The 6,550-nt window shown below is 29.0% G+C and overlaps 1 protein-coding gene across 1 annotated transcript in view; it reads right to left on the minus strand.

Annotated features, from left to right (window-relative positions):
• Dscam4 (Down syndrome cell adhesion molecule 4) overlaps window positions 1–6,041 on the minus strand; it is a 234,479-nt gene extending 228,438 nt beyond the window's left edge. Inside the window, exon 1 of the mRNA XM_088198032.1 lies at window positions 5,607–6,041. The gene's annotated coding sequence lies outside the window, so the exon portion shown is untranslated. The remainder of the gene's footprint in view (window positions 1–5,606) is intronic.
• Window positions 6,042–6,550: the final 509 nt, after the last annotated feature.

Consider the following 6,550-nt stretch of genomic DNA (forward strand, 5'->3'; position numbering starts at 1 on the left):
AAGGGTTAAATCAATGTTTTCGCATTGGCGCTGACTCACGCCCAATCACATTATATTAAAACATATATTGTCAAAAAATGTTTTCGAAGTGTTAATCGAAACCCCTGTTTCTTTTCTTGCTACCTGCTTTGAATACAGCTGTGAATTTAGCTTATTAAAAACAGTATATATTTATTTTTTGGCAAGAGATCATAAAAAATGACAAATTAACATTATGCACTTTTGTCAAAATAATCTTGAATAGGAACACTACAGGAATTAGTATGCGTAGAAGTGATGGTGATAATTTACAAAAACGCATTCCTCAAGTTTTAAGATGGTTTAATAATTACTTATATAAAAAAAAACAAAAAGTTAAAATAAATAATGTATATTCTGAAGAGAAATTAGTGTCTTATGGAGTACCACAAGGGACTAAATTGGGACCATTGTTATTTGTTTTGTATATTAATGATATAGTTAATAACGTGAAAAAATGTAAAATTCATCTATTTGCGGATGACACATTAATGTATTGCATAGGTGATAACATTAAAGAAATTGTAAATAATTTAAATAATGAATTAAGTATATTAGAAATATGGTTAAAGAATAATGTACTTAAATTAAATGAGAATAAAACTAAATGTATGTTTATTAATTATAAAAATGTGTTAGATAATAGTACCAAAATAGTAATAAATAACTCTAGTATAGAAATAGTGGATAATATAAAATATTTAGGAGTAATTGTTGATACAAAATTAAATTTTAAAGAACATTGTAATTACATATTAAAAAAAATTAGTAGAAAAATAGGTTTATTATCTAGATTAAGAAATATATTAAGTATAAATACAAAAAAAATAATTTACAATAGTATAATATTGCCCCATTTTAATTATTGTGCAACACTATTAAATATGTTAAATAAATTAGACAAACAAATGTTGCAAAAATTACAAAATAGGGCAATGAGAGTAATCTTAAATAAAAATAGATTAACTAATTGTAAAAGTATGATTGATAGATTAGAATGGTTGAATGTTCAAGAAATATTGAGTATGAATGTTTTAGTATTTATATATAAGTTAGAAAATAATATGTTACCACAATATTTTAATAAGTATTTAATAAGAAATAAAGATGTACATAAATATAATACTAGAAATAGAGAAAATTTAAAGATAATTAAGTATAAGAAAACGAGTACGGCTAGGGGAATTATGTACGGAGGTTTTAATTTATATAATAGTCTTCCAAGAGAAATCCGAAACAGCAAAAATATAACGGGTTTCATAAATGGAATAAAAAAACACTTTTTCTTTCTGTTATGTATTTTTTATATATTTTTATATATGTTTACTAAATTTGTTAGATGTAAAGATTAGCTATTAAGCTAAATAAATTAATAAAATAAATAAAATAAATAATAAATGCCAAGTGCGATCAAAATACGCATCTCTCCGTAATGCAATATGTTTTCAAAATAATAGTTTTATTTATTGTGCGGATATTTGATGATCATTTCCTCAAGAAAAATCCTACAATTTTAGGTAAGTGGTTTAGGAAACACTGCTAAAAGAATTCCTCATACAAAATGTATTTACTATACCGATATATCATAATGTCAATTAATCTTAAACAGATTTCAGCGGCTTCCTTATTGTCAAAAACATATACTAAGATAAACCACTAGCACTTTCAGGGCTAATAAATTATCCTTTCAATCCAATCGCTTGCTACTATAAAAAATATTATTATAAAATATTTTTTTTTTCATATTTAAGTATATGTATATACAAATATCATTTATAAGTAAATAATATTATTTAATCTGTAAAACTTTATTAAATATATATTTTAATGTTATGATAAAATATATTATTATGTTTTTCGTTACAATAATGAGAACCATTAATAATCTATACAATTGTATCATAATATATGATATTTGATATTGAATAATATATAATGCGATAAATTGGAGCGCTTTCATATACATCTCTATTCTTGGGGGATAATAGCAATCTATATATAGAATATAGGAGCTCAAATATTTGCAAATATCTGTTTATTCGCAAATAGAATCTAATATCACAAATCAATCTTTTTTTATAGTTTAATCTTTAATAATTAAAATTAATTTGTATTAATTTAAAAAAAAATGATAGTAGCTTATTTGATCTTACTTAGCTTAACTTAAAACTTATATTCTACTCTAAACAAAGTTCACGGAAAAATAATTGTTTAAATAAAAATTCTAAAAAATCGTATTATGACATTTGTATTTATTAGTCATATACAAAACATATTTGCTCTACTTAATCAATCTATTTATCGGAAAAGGGTACCGACTTTTGTGTATAGATTGACCGAGTTTTACAAAAATAGCTAGGCTCATTTCGTCTGCATTTGAAAAGCTTATAATTTATTTTAGATAAATTTAAATATCATACAAGACAAATAATATCTTTCACTTAAACTAGTTGCCGAGCAGCAAGAAAAATGTTTTTTATAGAGAAAATGCTATTTCATTTATGTTATAATAAAATTTTTCGATATGCCATAAATCCGACATATGTCCGAAGACGGAGTTGGTTCATTTTCCGACTCCAACTCCGCAGCCCTACATTACACACCGACGGACGCATTCTACGCGCGAATTCTCAGAAATTCTGACGGTTCGGTCTTCGAAATTCGCCTTTGTCAAAGTGCCGCCAATTCTTCCCGACTCGCAAATAACCTTGCCGAATCCAATATTCAATTTCGCTGACGCCACCGTTGGAAAACATTTGTAAAAGTGTCAGTGGCCGGTGCGAACGATAAATGGCGTCCTGCGAACGAATTCAGGTCGGTGTCGGCCATTTCTCACCTGGACACGTTTACCGGGCGTACTGATTACTTCCGCTATCAACTCCGAGCATGTAATCAGATTATTGGGGTATACGTGCATAACGTACCGATACGTGGCGCCTGCTAAATATGTCCGACGGGACTTCGACCTTTCATCGCGCAGGCACCAGCCCAAACGTGCTCTAATTGTTAGGGCTCCTTCAGTATTATGTTCTAAAACACATACATAAGCACACATATGCTGTGTCAGTGCTGTTGAAAAAAACATATCAATATAAAAAATATTCAAATACTCTTTATGTATAATATTTATGCTTAAAATTAACAGATTAATTTATAACAATATTTTTAAAATTCAACACCTCTTCTTAGATAGAAAGGATCACTCGAAACCTGCAAAGCGGTTAACATTCAGATAATTTCAAATAGAGCGCGATTGCGTTAGTTGAACGAAATATGCTACAAACATACATATGTAGAAGACCTCTGAACTATCGACAACTGGCACTGCGTGGACCAAAATAGAGCAAGGTGGAGAATAATCTAGGATAAGCCAGTGCTATAAAGTATAGTATAGAGTTTTTTTAATTTTGTAATATACGTTTTTAAAACGTGTTTTATTTTGATGTGTAATACATTATTGAATTTAAATAATATAATATAATTAATATAATATGTATATAATATCATTTATATTAATTAATTTATTTATTTAAATCTTTATGAAAATCACAAACATAAACACAATTAGCAACTGATAAATAAGTAGTGAGAAACCAGACTGAAATAAAGGCTGTGAATCAGTTAATTATAAAATATTATTACAACTTACAATTATAAATAATAAATGCTATTATGGACCGATTTCTATATGATTTTAATTACTCATTTATGATGTTAGAAAAATCTGAGAAAAGCTACTCTGGTCGGAATTATAAATATATAATAATCACTTATTTTAATTTAAGACTAGATTTGTAAACCACAGAGTTTTAATTGGACTTATACCACTGGTCTATCGTGCTGATTATATTATATTAATGTAAGTCTTTCCAAATTTATTTTAAATCAAAAATATGAATCAATGCTCAAAAAATAAATATTTAATCTATATTTCAATCTATTCTGCTATTTTTATTGCAAATTCCATTTAAAGCTTTTACTACGTTTATCTGGTTCAATAAAACAGCAATTTCATTTCCAGGAACGATAAATGCTACGTTTCATCCATATTTCTGCTTTTTTATTACTCCAAAATTTATAATTAAATTTTATATTTAAATACTACTATCATATATTTTATTAAATGATAATTCAAAATAATAACAAAATATTATATTTTTCGGTAAAATTGTTTTTATGTTAGTAATTAGATGTTTTATTTAAAAAATTATAGTTCAAGGAATTTTTGAATTAAAAATAAAATTTTCAATAGCAAAAATATTCAATAATAAATATTTTTTAATATGAATTACAAAAATTCTCATATATAGTAACTACAGTTTCCATAAATACCTTTCGTGTAAATATTAATATTTGATATTAATTAAATATATGTATAAGATTCAAATCCTTACAGCGTGCAACAATGACAATTCTAAACAAATAGCAATTAGAAACATATTGCATACCAGTAGTAAAAGTCGATAACTAATACCTGAAAGACCTGAGCTCGAATCCTATATTGACCCCAAAGTTCTTCAATTTATATCGTGACTATGAAAAATGAATTAGTGATTATTATGTAATTATAATTCCGATCGATCATCACAGATTGAGTTTTCCTAGATTTTACTAATCTCACGGATGAATAACATGCTGAATAAATAAATAAATTGAACTATGACGTGCATATTGACAATAATAATAATTTAAAATTATTAAAATATATTTCACTGATTTCAGTCTGGTGTCTCAATACTTACTTAGTAGTTGCTAATTGTGTTTATTCTGCTGTAACGCATTCATCTAACTCCTGTCATGTTGCAGCAAAGGACTTATAATTAATATTTATATTATTCAAATTTATTTGCTTAAAAAAAATAACGCACAATTTTATTCTGTTTGGACCTTTGATAAATAAGTACTCTAATAGTACAGGATAAGTTATTTTACTAGCTTTTAAAAACATACAAATATATAGCACATTTTTAAATAAATCTTTACTATAGAAAAATTAAAAAAAATGGTAATGGTATGGCTTAATAATGAATCACACAATAAATAAACAATACTATGTACCATAATCTATATATTATGGAAATAAAAATATATTTTTTTGTATTATCATAGAAAAATATTTGCGTAAGGCTAGACTATAAAAAAACCTAATATAAGTTTTAAAATAAGCAGTTTTTCTTACATCACAATCAAATTTTCTCATATGAAACAAAAATCTTGTATAGTGATATATTATTTATCTATTAGTGCTGATTTTTAAGGTTGCAGGTGCTAGCGATCTTATAGTCTGATTAATTTTAAACTTTGTAGGACTTATATAAAGCATTGAGAATATTAACGACGAACTATTGGATAAGCGTCAAAGAGGAATTTCTATTTTGTTATTCATGTATAAGATCAAACAGTAATATAACATTTATAATACAAATATAAGTTCTTACAATAATCTTATATAATATTAATTTTCCTTACAAATAAAATTGAAAAAATTATATATATTTTGATAAACAGCATACGCTACTTTCACTTTTGGTGTTAAATTAAAAATAATACAATATAAATATTTAAATATATTTTTAGATAACCCTTACCTCGACCCTCGTATGCTTTCAGCTCTCTGCAATGCAATGCCGATTTACGTGATCAACACTATTACAACAACATTGCAATTATTTTCTTTAAAAAATACATTTGTCACGTGGTATTGTTTTACGCGATGCGTGCCCGCGAAAATAGTGCGTGCGATTCATTCATCGGTCGCGATGCACACCGGAAATGCACACACGTAGTACGCTCGCCCCCACCACCCGGCCCCAACACATGTTGTCAGCAAACGTCAACGAGCGACCAGAAGCGCGCGGTTGTATTTCCACCGGTACCCGGCGAAATTTTTCTGAGCGGTCGAGTAGTGTTGGAAAATCTAGGAAACGCGGTCGGCGGAAGGGCGTCCCGATCGCGCCGCGTTAGTGTCCCGCGTCCCGGCGCCGTCCCGACACCTCCTGTCCTGGCGGTGTTTCGGCCGCACTAATCAGTAATCGTTGTCAGGAAGGCTCGCGAGAGGCTGTGCCCCCGCCGGCGCCCCTCCAGCCCGCGCGCCCCGTGCAGCACTCTCTCAACTTGGCGGCTGCAGGGTTGCTACCCTTGCGCATACGAAATTTAGTTTCCGATTCAAATATATATTTGAATAACAATGTTATGTCAACATCATATGATGCATTTAGAATATAATGGGCAAATTCAACAAAGTGGCATTTACGTATTTTATAATAATATTTAATTCATGGATAATAACACTAGTCAATATACTTGGCATATACGCGTCTAAGATCTTGTGAGCAGTGCCCACGGACCTTCAAGAAGTACGCCCACATTCTTACGATCCTCTTCAACGTACTATATAACATGACACAAGCCCGGACTACACACATTCGACTCCACTACGCTTCAACGCTCGGACTACTACTTCGCTCCACAGACGTCTCGCCTCTTGTTTGAGTATCACCTCCAAAACACGCCTTGAGAAAAATAACTTAAC

Source organism: Plectrocnemia conspersa, unplaced genomic scaffold, assembly GCF_051122295.1.
Source record: "Plectrocnemia conspersa isolate PC_06_02 unplaced genomic scaffold, ASM5112229v1 ptg000011l, whole genome shotgun sequence".
Taxonomy (NCBI): domain Eukaryota; kingdom Metazoa; phylum Arthropoda; class Insecta; order Trichoptera; family Polycentropodidae; genus Plectrocnemia; species Plectrocnemia conspersa.